The sequence below is a fragment of the Venturia canescens genome, chromosome 10 (genome assembly GCF_019457755.1).
Source record: "Venturia canescens isolate UGA chromosome 10, ASM1945775v1, whole genome shotgun sequence".
Taxonomy (NCBI): domain Eukaryota; kingdom Metazoa; phylum Arthropoda; class Insecta; order Hymenoptera; family Ichneumonidae; genus Venturia; species Venturia canescens.
The window spans coordinates 14,430,619-14,444,796 of NC_057430.1; positions in this window are offsets into that span (position 1 = coordinate 14,430,619).

Genomic DNA, 14,178 nt, shown 5'->3' on the forward strand with positions numbered 1-14,178 from the left:
CAAAATTGTGCAATTTTTTAATCGCGTTACGAAATGCTCGTACTTTTTATCTCCTCGCGGGACGCGCTGTCCTTATTTTAGTCTGTCAACGTACACTTTTCGATTGAAATGATGATTCGAAAGTTACGTATCCGAGCAGGATCGCTTCGAAAGTTTTTTTTTGCCGGCAGATGCGACGACACTGCGTATCTAAATGCTCTCGTCTGACGTGACATCATCGAGTCTTAAAAACCGGAAAAGCACGTTAAATATCCAATGAAATTTTCTCGCGACGATTTTCAGCGAGATTAGTCGTACGACGCACGAGTGCGAATGAAAATGTAGTCTAATTACGTGGTTCGATAAGGGCGGAAAAGGGCTGTTGATGAACGTCGGAGCCGCCGGTCCGTCGTTGAATCTTGTCGACGAACCTGCAATCGGAATATCTCGAGAGTCGAAGTTTTCGTTTTACGGTACCAACCTGTTAGAGGTTTCGTCCCGTTGGCTTTTCGTCGTAAGCGATCACACATGTTATTGCAACATCGGGATATTCTGACGCGCGATAAAAAGGATGAGCGAAAGTAAAGTGGCGAGTGTCCGCGGGACGATTCGTTGGCAACTTTGTCGAGGAAATTACGGATGTCATTGCGATTGCAAACGGCCGTGCGCAGAGCTCCAGAAATTTCGAGCCCGTAATCGCCGCGCTGGACTCGCGAGTTTCTCGTATTCCAACGAGAATTCCTTTAACGGGCGTTCCGCTACTGCGTCCCCGTTCATGCGCGCCTCGTGATAGTCGAAACTCGATAATCGAACGCTCCTTTAATCAATTCTCATCTTATTTATTCAGCATCGCGACTCGTTAACGATTCTGCCTTGACGAGAGGAAGAGGAGCAGAAAATCCAGCGGGGAATCAACTTTCTTGGATTCTCGCGTCGCAACTTTTTCGTTCCCGATTGCGACAGTAAGTTGACTCGATTAACGCGCATCGCTTATCACGATTTTCTAGGCTTTCGGACTCCCAGTAAAAAAAACCATTTTTCAACGCTTCGATATCAGAGGGACTCACGCGTGTATCGCGATCCGAGGATCATTGAAAGGCGACGTGTAAAAAAAAATCAAACAAAAATCCAGAATCTCCGGAATCAAATGCCCGAATAAAAAAAGTATGAAAAATGTGCTAGAAGACTCGAAAAATTTATCGAGTAACAAAATAAGGGCACAAAACACACTTCGCAAATAGCGTCCATCGTAAGGCTCGCGTGATACGAATAAATTTTTATATCAAATTTCACCAGCCACATCGGTCAAATTATCGAATCAATGTTAACGGGTGTTCAGTCTTTTCCTGTAGGAAGAAATGTATTCCATAGAGAAGCAGGCCGTTTTTGTGATGCATTTTTATTCCGTTCTGACCGACGATCCTCGCGTCCATTCGATTTTTATGCGAAACCGGAACTCCGCTGCACGGGAACTGTTTTCAAGACAATGGTGCCCTGAATTTTGAGCTAAAAACCGAGACACAGCAGCGAGGCATCGGGTGGAAAAATTATTCCTATTATTATCCGCTGTGGAGTTGAAAATCTGACTCGTGAGACCGCCAGAAAATATTTTCATGCATTTTGCAGACGAAGATGGATTCGGAAGAAATCGAAGCAGTGGTTCCTGTGCTGGGTAACTTCAACTTCTTTCATAATTTCTTTGGTCTCGATCTACTCGTGAAATTGAAAACGAAAAAAAATTCCGATTTTCGGGTGATGCCAAGGATCGGATTTAGTGAAAGGCCCTCGGGAGCTTGATCCACGCGGAACATCGCGTTGTTCACTTCCCATTGAATTTTCCCGTTAACGCACGAAGCTCGCGATACGTGTGTGTGGAGTATAAAACTTAACAGCCGCAATTGATGTATGCGAAGAGCAAATACTGTTTGGAGTGATTTTCATGAGCGAGTAGTGAAATATAGTCGATAAGCTATGATGAGAAGTAACGATCGCACCAGGTCGTTTTCCTTTCGACACGAGTAAAGAGAGCCGAGAGAGCCGATATAAAGCGGCCCTTCGGTTTTATCCGGTACGCGAAGCTCGTAATCGATTTACGAGCTGGAACCGAGGAGTATTCCGCGTTCGCGAGACCGCGCGTCAGTCCTCTTTAGTGCTGCACGCGCCCCCGTCTCTATCTTTTCCGTTCGATATTTGCAGGCTCGCTCTCTCTCTCTCGAGTATAATTCGCTTCTACGATACGCGCGTGTAGCCTAAACACTGGCATCGACGAGGTGAGCTCGCGGCATCGGGGAAGACACTCGTGCGGATGCTGATTCGAGCTGGAGCGAGAGATTCAACTGGTGAGAATGGCGAGAGTCTGAGGACAGCGCGAGCCCTTTCCACTCGGACTTTGATGTCGGCGTTCGAATGCCGATCGATCGAAGCTGCATTGCTGGGGGACGCGTCGAAAAATGGAAATTGGATGGGGTCGTAGCGAGTGCGAGGGACTCGCGACAGCTAAAAAGCCACAGTTCGATAAAACCGAAGCTTTTTGGAGGAGCAAAAGAATCTGGAAATACGTAAAAATGTATTTTGTGGAGAAAGGTGTGTGCGGAGGTGAAGGAATGGCGTACGAGAGCTGCGCACATTAAAAGTGGCTACTGGTGCACACGGACAGTGGATCGAGGCTCCGTGTGCGGAGAATTGCGCCTCGAAGGCAAGTGGCCTTACAAGGACGTGGCGAGACGCGCCTCGCGAGTCCCCTGCCTATCTCGCCTTCGAAGCGTCGACTGGACGCCTATACGGAGCTATTCTCTTGCCCCGAGCCTCCCCCCTCGTTTCTCTTGCCGCAGCTCGGAGCTGCAACTGCATAGACGTGCAAGTATTTGCATACAGTGAGCCTCGTGCGCCCCTGGCTGCCGTCAGGCACGCGCGAAATCAAACTGCGTTCGACGAGAGTCCCGTGTGCATTAAATCGTGCATGTGTGCTCGCGCGCGCCTGTATTTACACGTGTCAGAGAATGGAGAAAGTTACGCCGGAGTGCGTTGGTGGATTCGCAGGCTATGCAATCAGAGAAACCTAACTTTATTGTCCCGGTATCGCGTATATGCGAGGAATTCCCAGGGGACAAGACGCATTTCATTAAAGCAAATAGCGCGCGAGTGTATCAACCGTTCGCGTGAGATAAACGTTTTTTCTTCGTCGATAGCCCGCGTGCGAGCGCGCGCGCGCGCGCGAATTCCTGATTAGAAGCCATTTTACGTTGGCGTTTCAACACATCGGGTTTTGTCTGCTTGATGAAAACGTAATTAACTCGGAGTTGGGTGAAAAAAGAAGGAAAAATAAAAGAAGAAAATACGCTTTTCTTCGTCGACCGTTGAGTCGATAATGGCTGCGATATATCACGATATTACTTTCTACGTTTGCGGAGAGCTCAGCTCCGTATAATTGCCACAGAACGACCGAAAGAGCTCGCTCTATTTTCCTCGATTTAGCATTTTAACGTCCCCGCGCCTGAGTATCCGGGAATAGAGATGAGCGCGGAGATACAGGCTCGTAATTGAATGGAGAGAGTAACGGTGTGACGAAACAACGAAATAGCGAGATTTAACGCGACGCTTCTTCCCGTCGGATTGTGTTTGAGCAGGAAATAGGCAGGTTTAGCAGCCAGATGAACGAGAATAAAAGCTCCTCTATTTTTCTCCGGAGCTTGAAATGCAAGGCTGTTGCTCGGTGCACTCGCGCTCTATAGGTAGCTCCGAAAGGATCGAGATGTGCTCTCAACGTTTGCAAACACAGAGGAAGACGAGCGCGCAACGACGCCGCGCGCACATCTCCCGGAGCTCTCGCGGCGCGGAGCAATAACCATAAAACCTATTGGTCGCGGCGTATTTACATTCCATCGCTAACACCCGCGATTCGAGGCTCTTTTGTGCTCGCTCACTCGCTCTCCCGTCTCCTCCCTGCTGCTCGGTCCCTTTCTCTCGACAAAGAGGAAGCTCCTGCTGCTGCTGCACTCCCGGAGCCTCTCGCGAGAGCAGCGTGCACGAGCTCGGGGTGCAGCATCAGTCTCGCGCTCTGTGTGCACGCTCGAACACTCTGCACTATATTCTAACTGCGAGATACTGCCGAAGAAGGATAAGGCGAAAAGGCCGTAAAAAAGGAGCCCGCGAAGGAAAACCTCCGCAGAGTCCAAAGAGACCGGAGGAAATCGCGCACTCGACGCTCTCTCGCTCTCAACTCCGCTGAGGTTTCTAGTTCTCTGTTCTCTTCGAGCTCCGAGCGGTGTGCATTAAGCGTGAAGAAACATCACTTCTAAGTACGTATACAGTCCCCTCCTCCGTGCCACGCCAGAAAATCACTCTTCGCTCGAACCAACAGACTCTCCGGAGACCTTTCAGCGACGCTCCCATTATTCCCCAGATTTTAATACGTTCAATTATTCATAGGAAAATCGAGTGACTCATATTTTTATGGAAAGTTTCATCGCACGCTCTCGAATGTCGAATGAAAATTTGCACTGAGAGGAGCCTCGCGCTGGATGATGGACGAGCAACGATTCGATGACAGGAACGCGCGAATCGCGGAGCGCCCTCCAAAGTCGATCGTAAATACTGTTCTTAAGAGTTGAATATCATTGTTTTGGGATTTTTTTTTTTGCTTTTATGCATTTTCTTCTCGAAGCCGGGCGTTTTGAGCACGAAATCGTCCGTGACTCGTGCGCCTCCGGGATGAAGAAGCGAACGATGAAGAAACAGATGCGCCAGATCGTTGGAGGAACACACGGGAAGTGCGCGCGCGCGCGCGCGCGGGAGAGACAAAGATGGGGAAATGGTGGGGCTGCGTGGAAGAGATGGAGGAACAACAGTGCGGATCCTAATATAACGGGGCTCTCTCGGAGCAGCGCAAGAAGAGGAAGAAGAGCGGGAAATTGCGTTTGCTCCGCGGCGCGGCGCAACGGGGGCGCGGGGATCGCTCAAAATCGCATTTAAGCGTAATGGTCAATGGCTGTGGCCGTGATTAGAGGGCATTACCTGCACACCGTGGGGGCCACCCACCAACCTCAATCAACCTCGACCAGAAGCGTCCTCTCTCGGGCACCTTCGCCGCGCCTTATTCCTCTCGCGCGCTTCTTGCCTCCTTCGCTTCCTATCGCTTCCTCTCATCTTTTCTACTCTCCGGTTCACATTTCTCGCTCGCTTTCGGTGCGATCGAAATTCTCAGCAGCCGAAAATCTGCTCGGCGATCGTCCCCGGCTCTTCGAACTTTCATTTCTTTGCGCATTCCATTATCGCATATTTAAATACGAGCCCGGAAACGACGCGGTTTCACTCCCGCGATTGCGACCAGCTGATTCGAGCACTCCGAGCTCCCACTCCTTTTTTCATCGAATTCACAAAATTGTACAGACAAATCGCCCTCGGCTCGAATAATCACGATTAAATATCGAAGCACTTTGCGAACACAAGGGAAAAGAGAGAATTGATCCTTGCCCACAGGAAGGACGAGCGCACGATGAGGGCCGCTCCTCGCCGGCAGATACGAAAAATAAAAGGGCGATGCTCACACGCAGACCTGCCGCAACTTCGATGCATCTTTGTATGGCCACAATATATCGGCAGGTACGAGTAAGACTGAAAGGAGGAACGAGAGGAAAAGGCTATGAGGAGAGCGAGAGAGCGAGCGTCGTGCATGCGCTACAGGCGGGTGGCGAAATTGAAATTGATTCCGTGTCCGGTAATGAGCGGCTCTCTCGTGAGGTCACGCGGGGGTCGGGACTCTTGCCGAACCTCTGCTCGGGCGCTGGTCTGAAATGCATCACAGAAGTGCATCTGAGTGAAGAACAACGGAAGAAGAAGAAAAAGGAGGAGGGCGAGCAGCGGGAGCGCGTAGCGTTCTCCTCCGGCCCACCAGAACTTCAGATTAAAAACCACTTCGAGCTTCGATTACTTCGGCCGAGAATAAGAATGAACCCCGAGCCTGGAGAAAGAAAAAGGGAGCCAGGCAAAAAACGAATGAACGAATACATGCGCGCGAGCTACACGGAGAAACCGCGGCAATGGGAACGCTGATGGACGAAAGACAGACAGCCGGAGACGCCGAAGCTTTTTCAAGGCCACTCATCATTATTAATATACCTTCGTCAATATTTGACGAAGAAAAATCACAAATTATCACTTTGCTTCAATGCGATATTATCAACTCGTTAAAACAAGCTTATTAACGAAATCAAGTTTCCAAATATTACAACGAAATTTTTCATCATTTTGTACGTCAGTCGTAAAAAATTAACCTCTTTCGAGAAACCACCAAAAGGCTTGTTGAGGTAGTTCATGCACCAAACGATTCTTTTAAGAAAGTCTTGAAATTTATACAGAGTTTCAATGGGTAGTCGACTGACGCGAACCTCAAATTTCAAGGGCTTCATATTATTGGTTGTTGAAATAAACGTGTTTATTTCCATATAAGGAATGAACGCTTCTTACGAAGTCAAAGGTGCACAATAACAATGAAGTATATAATGAAGGTTTGGGAAAAAATTCGCGACGATTGTCTTACTATAATAAAGATATTTTACTTTAAAGATTGAACGAAATTGGTAACAAGCACTCGTATAATCTCAATTTGCTTATTTCGGCATTTTGTTTCTCCTCGGCTCAGGCCATTCCTCTCATAGCCTTCTGTCTTTTTATTAATACTTTTTTCATGGGACATTTCCCCTTGTGTTTTCCCTTTGCGCTCTCTGACACGACTTTTTGCATAAAAAACTATGGTATTTTCGCCAGGGACGAGTGCAAATTTCAGGTTCAGCCAGTGATGGATCCCCGATTAATTGAGGGCTTGTAATTTCATTCGACAAAAGATAAATTGAAAAAATGTACAATTTCGAATTGATAACTCTGACATTAATTTGAAGAGATTGTATCTTTGATTAGGGAGTAAAAAGTGATCCAATTTAGACACCCATAAAATACGATCCTTCGGGCATGATCTACCTCAACAGTTTAACTGTTTCTGGAAACTGTGAAAAACTGCCTGGGTAGTGGCAGACCGCATTCGCTGATTTTGATTTTCGATGAATTTTGTTGGGCGAATTGTAAAATTTGCCGGAATAATTCTGATCGAAATTCTGCTACGCTTCGAAAGGTGTCTCTCCCTCGGTCATTTCCCCGGACAATTCTGTGTCGATTTACTGCCTAGAATCTCTCAGGATCGTCTTCTCGTCTTGGCTCGCGCAGCTTTTATACCCTGTCGAACAATGGCGAAGCGCCCACGCACTCGCATTATATTACACGAAAGAGCCCGGTGTTAAGGAGCACACACATAACCTCGCACGCTCGAAAGGCAAAAGGGCGCCAAGTTTTTTCGCGTGTCAAGCTCGAACGCGTCTTTTTGATTTTCAGAGGACGATATGCGTCTGTATAAACGTCTCGTTCTCGTCGATTTATACAAGCTCGTCTCTCGTCAGTATTATATTCGAGCGCACCACCGACGAAGCGGCAGTAAACCTTCGAAACACCCTTCCCGCAACAGCAACAACCTCCATATACCAATCGTGCCGAAAGAATCGCGAAACCCCGAGACTTGACCCCAACCGCGTACTCTGACTCGTGAGATTAATGTTCATCCGCGCATTTTTTCACACGCGACTCAATACGCTTTTTTAAAAAGTTGATCGAGTACGAGCTGCCAATCAATTAACGGTGTATAAACATTCATGAATTCTTATTTTCATCGTTGAATCTTTGTTGGAGAAATTTTCATGGAATTATAATTATTATTCGCGTGCTTGCTCATGTGTTTAACGGCAATTCATTGAAGGAGAATTTTTTTCGAAGAATTTTCCATTAGGGGCCATCGAGAGTGTACTGGGAATAAAATTTGGTCCATCGAGCAAAATCCCACTTAGTTGAACGCGAAAATACGCAGTCGATTCAATCACGCTTTAATTGAAACGGCAAATGATTTGGTAGATTCAACAAAAGAGACGTCGAATTCAAAATATTTTCAACTAAATGACATTTTTTCGATTAACCAAATTTCGTTCCGAGTGTAAAGTTACTTTGTGTAAAGCGACGAGTGGCTTCCAATGCGAGTATAATTCAAGAGGGAATTTATTGATAAACGAAAATTACATGCACATGATATTTGAACGAAAGAATTTACAACGTGAAAGCAGTTTAATTCGATGGCTGATAACGCGCCCCGATGTAATAATTAATAAGCGAAAAATTCCCGTGGAGCGTAAAATCGGCAGTGATTATCAAGCGCGCAATTATTTCGTTACGATGACAATCAATTGCCCTGAGTGGCTGGGCGTTGCATCGTCAATGCAATTACGTAAATAATTTAATGAAGCGTTAATTTTGTATGACGGCCATGTCCGATACTGACTGGACGAAGAGAGTGATCTCTACAGCGTCGATAAAAATTTGGCTGGTAGAAATGGGCACGTTTGGAGGCTCGATTCGAGGATTTAATTGAACGGCAAGAATATCGCGTGGCGAGTAATTGGTAGTTTCGATGAAGTCAATGAGCGCTCTTTCGCATCGAAACAATCGTGGACGCGTGACGTTAAATTCTTGTAATAAGGGAATTAATCCCACGCAATTATCCCTCGGAAATAATGCTTGTGTGCGCAATAAATAGATACAAGCTGTTATTCGCGTTGCACACTGGCGGACACGCATCTCGATAGCTGCTGTGCTGATAAACGAGGCCGGTTGCTCGCTGTCCAATGTGCCGGAGCGGAGATAAATCGGATTTGAAAAAATCCGCGGGGGGAAAATAGCAATAAAAAGGTGAAGAGGAAAGGAGAAGTGAGCTCGCGCGCGCTCGCAGAGGAGGAAAGATCGAACACGTACTTCGAAGCGATAGTTTGCACGTTGGGTGGGTGGCTGGCAAAAGCGAAGCCGTGAGAGTAAGAGGAAAAGCAGCCTCTTGGAACCACCGCTCGCGAGCAAAGTCTCTTTCTCTCCCCCTCGCCTCGTCCTCTCTCTTTCTCGAGTATGCGGGCACACCTACGTCAAATCGTAAATACATTTATTCATGTTAAGCGTCTACATAGGGAGTATTGTATTCCGGGGAGGCCCGGTAGACAATGCACGTGGGCGTTACCGCGAGCGTTTCTTTCATCGTTGTCGTCGACGTCCGACGACGACGACGACGACGACGACGACGTCGGAGCTCGGGCACTTGTGAAAGAGCGGCTGCTTATTCGAATAAAAATTACCGAGTGCGGAGCAAAGAAACATAGATTTTCGTGCGTTCATGTAAGTGTGCGAATCCAGACACACACGCGCACGTGGGCTACGCATATGTCCATCGAGAGAAGCGCGGGCGCCTCGTTGTCGATACGCACCTCCGTAATTCAACTGCAACGCGTATCGAGGCTCACCGCCCGGCGACTCGCAAGGAGGCGTCTCGGTTTTTTTCACTCTTTCTATTCCCCGATAAAGACACAGACACCGAACGAACGAACAATGATTTATATCCTGATGGTGAAAGTGTCCGCGGGTGCATAAAGTCAGTGCGAGGTATGCGCCAGAAATCGATTCATGAAACCCACGACGCGCGATCGCGAACACCGTGATTTAGGCTCACCGTGGCACACAATGCACACTTTCTGAGCCCATTCTTCTTAGGTTAAGAAAAAAGGATTGGATTAGAGCCACTTCGACAGGATTCAGTCGTCACTGACAACAGCCTCGGAGCTCAGTGGAAATCGTCCCCTTTAAGGTACATCTTGCCCGAAGGATCGTATTTTATGGGTGTCTAAATTGGATCAATTTTTACTCCCTAATTAAAGATACAATCTCTTTAAATTAATGTCAGAGTCATCAATTCGAAATTGCACATTTTTTTAACTTATCTCTTGTCGAATGATAAGCCCTTAATCAATCGGGGGTCCTTCACTGACCAAACCTAAAATTTCATTCGTCCCTGGCGAAAAACCATAGTTTTTTGTCTATAAAATCGCATCAGAGAGCTCAAAGGGAAAACACAAGGGGAAATGGATCAAGAAAAAAGTATTAATAAAATGACAGAAGGCAGTGACAGGAATGGCCTGAGCCGAGAAGAAACAAAATACCGAAATTAACAAATTGAGGTTATATACGAGTGTTCGTTACCAATTTCGTTAAATCTTTAACGTAAAATATCTTTATTACTAGTAAGAAAATCGTCTCGAATTTTTTCCCAAACCTTCATTATATACTTCATTATTATTGTGTGCTTTCAACTTCGTAATAAACGTTCATTCGTTATACGGAAAGATAAACGATATTTTACGAATAATTTATATTTCTTTAGAATGGTCCAGGTTGAAGCGTCGTCGTAAGTTTCGAGCAGTTACAAATACTCGCTCCGAGATAGATTACAACATTTATAACAATATTCGTCTTATTGCAACTATTATTGGAAATCCGCTTTGGTTTAGGTTTAAATCTGAGATATTGAGTGAGATTACTTTTGGAAATTTTCCAAGTTGAACATTGAACGAGAGCTGATGGAAATTTCGACTAAGTCCTTTTCTTTAATTATTCGCAAACTGAATAGACGTAGCGACGGTGTCAAAGACTTCGTAAGGCACCTGACAAGCGATAATTTGAATATCCGAATAATTCTCGAATGATCTCCGCGAATGCAAAAATATTTAATAACGAGTGAACTAGAGGTACTTGTGTCCCGTTTTTATAGGGTTTCCCCCATCTGCTTTGTTTCTTCTGATTGGTTCGCTAAATCGAGATGGCGTGATTTCTCCGTCTTGAGGGATGAGCTTAGAGTTTCTAGGTCGGCGCGTGTGACCCATTTGCCCACAGCTAATGGTCATAATAAATAAAAAAATTGGTACCCGTGGCTTTTTCTTGCACACGAGTTCGACAACATTTCGTATTTTTCTGCTCATGTCATCATTTTTATGTATTGATATAATATTCGTTTTAAAAGGGGACTTATTTTTCTGTGTACGACATATTTTCTCTTACTTTGTGTCTAATAGATTTTTATTAGGTCAGGGGCTACTAATCATGATGTAACAACCCTGTGTATTTTTCTTCGTATTTGAGCACGTTTATCTCAATAACGACGAAAACGAACCCTTTAAAATTTGATACGCGTGTCAGTCGGCTTCAAACTCTGTGTGAATTTCAAGACTTTCTTAAAAAAAACGTTTCGTGCGTAAACTACCTTAAGAACCACTAATTCCGAGTCACCGCTCGGCTGTGTAAAAATCTGCAAAAATGAAGGAACCATCAAAACAAAATACCTCAAAATTGAATCGCGTTGAAACGATCCTCGAAGAATCGATCCGATCGGAATGAAGCTCGCTCTGAATTTTATTGGTCGAACTCACTCCCAGCTTTGTCGGTTGAGTTTTTTTCCATCCGGAGATCCATCCGGTGACAAAAGCTGCGAGAAGAAGCTCTGACAGGGAGGAACGTTTGCGAATGGATTAGTGTGGGTTACATTGTCGAGTGGTCATTATTAGAATGAACAGATTGAATGGAATCAATCGTTCAGTCGAGCGACGCGGCTCTGTCTCGAAGGCCGAGGAGTCACGTTCCCTGATCGCGGCGCACGCCTGTGTGTGCGCGCGCACGTGCATTATTCCACATGCAAGTTGAAGAACATGGGGAAAGATACGAGTGTGTGGAACTAGAAGAGCGCGGAAGAGCGAAGAATCGATCTAAATAGTTGGAGACTTAACGAGTGTCCACGAGCCCTGGCGAACCTAACCTAACGCGTATCACAACCATTGGCAAGCGTCTCCCGGTGCACAGAAACTCGTGTCCGTGTGCACGGTGTAATCGAGGCAAAGGCGGAGACGAGCGGGCGCGCGTGAGCACATAGCTCTAAGCTTCTACCTTTCGCAATTGGAAACGAGTATTTGAGCCGGAGAGGATCGATCGTCGGGACGTTTAATTGGCAATTATTTGTTGGAGCAGCGAGACCGACACCATAAAGCATTGTAAATCGCAAACGAATAAATCCTCCCTTCACCGTACTACCGATGTGCACACAAACGCACTCGTACACAAGCCTGCGTCGAGCACGTTTGTGAAACTATATCTTACTGATAAGCCACGAAAGCCACACGTACAGACGAGCATCGAACCTAAGTCTGCACACAAAGGTTCGGTACAGCTGAAGGGACGCTTGGGAGAATCACCCTTCGTGATGGACCAACGGGAAACCGATGGACACGACATTTTTTCAACTCTCCTCAGATATATTTGTTCTCTGGACGTACTCGGCCCATGAAACGTCCGCTCTGTTTTACCTTCTCTCCTGCTCCTTCTTCTCTCTTTGACGTCTACTGTCGAGCAGCGAGACGTTAGTTCTTCTGAGGGAGGAAGAAAACCTCTGGAGAGGCAGGAGATGAACGAGACGAAGGGAGCGTTGCAGGAAGGAGCGAGACTCTCGAGTGGGCTCTCTGCTTCGCTCAGAGGACTCGGGGAATCCACGCAGCAGGCTCGTGCTTCGCGAGGCTGTTTATCAGCAGATTTTTAGTGACGCAAATCGAGCGATGAACGATGTCGACGAGTGGCTTGTTTCGCTCGAATGATCGTCGGATTCTTCGATCCTCTTTCCTCGTTGTTGCTAATTGTACGAAAATGGATCGAGTTGATTTACACGCGAATGGTGAGACTTGACAAAAGGCTCGATTTCGTTTTTTTCGTCTTTCTTCAGCTGGCTCAGTTGTACAGACACGCTTTTATAGATAAACGTAACTGGCAAATCACGATCGTGTCTCCCGCTGAAAACGATCGCTCGCTCCTCTCCTTAGATGCGTGCTCTCGTCTTTCTCTAATTGTCACTAAGAAAACGCCATTCGGAGCGCGGTAATTATCGGTCGATCGCGATCGACAGGTACACGCTCAGAAGCACACTCGACAGATGCGAGTGCGTCCATGTAACCACGAGAAAAGTTCTCGCGACACGTGTGGCCTAACTCTACGATCTGCTCGGCTGGGGGGAGAGAAAAAAAGATGAAAAACCACGAGGAAACTCGACTGGACGAACGACTCTTGCCCGGTGGCTTCGCTCACAGGAGCGATTGGATTTTTTTTGTGATCAACCTGCTAAAGGGTTTCGTGGAAAGTCGGTTTTCGTGACGCTCGATCCAGGCGCGAGATCGAAAATGACTTTTCGGACGACAGCTTTTTCATTTGTGACGCGCCAGCTCGCCAGCTTTACTCCCAATTTCGCAGATCATTTTTTTCCCTCCCGGAACGTTTTTACGGGCTCGGAAAAAATGAAAGCATCCAATTTCGCTGATTTAACTTGGGTAAATATATTTTTTCGTACGGTGCTTGTTTTACGATCTCGCTTCAGTATTCCGCACTCGGCGGAGAAAACCCTGGGGATCGGAGAGCGAGTGTCGCCTGCTTCGTTTCTTCATTCTGTTCACAAGCTACGACGAGATTACGAACGACACTTTTTTCGCTTGCTCCCGTAGCGCAAAAAGATGGCTCGATTGGCTGGGTAATCTGTACGTCGGGGGGATTTAGTGACGATGATTTATTTTGAAAAATATCATGAGAGATCGACATTCTCGCCGTAGATGGAAAAACTTGTTTTTTCCATCTACGGATTCACATATTTTTCATTACAAATTTTTTCACTCTTCCCTCGCCTGCGAGAGCGCCCGGAGGATGGAAAAATCCTTAGCCGTAAAACCCAAAAAGAACGGAGCCGCTCGCCACGCTTTATCGATTGGCAAAGTGCGAGTTTTTTCCTTTTGAGTCCGCGCCATTAAGACTGCGTCGTTGGAGTCGCGACACCGTTAGCACACTTGAAAAAAGCAATTCGATTCTTTTGGATCGAATCTTCGAGGCGCAGACTGCTCGCGCGGGGGCCCGACCATCGAGGAATTTCTGTCAATAAACGTCCGCTGGTTTAGACACTCTCAAATCCACGAATCGAAGAAACCGACGGAGTAGGCAAGAGAGAAAAAGCGATGGAAAGTATCCGAAAGAGAAAAAGCCTCGAGGGCACACCTCGGCGTGTCTGCGCCATCTCAACCTTGTCTACCGAAAGATCCCCGAGGATTTTCGTACGCAGATTTATTCACGCGCGAGTACTCGCTACCCGCCCACGCTTCGATGCGCTCGTTTCGTTAATTTCTTTGAAAATGAGCCATTTTTTTCTCCCTCCCTAGATGAGGCGATATGCGTCCCCAACTCGGCGTCTTTCCTTAGCAGCGAGATCGCGTTCGC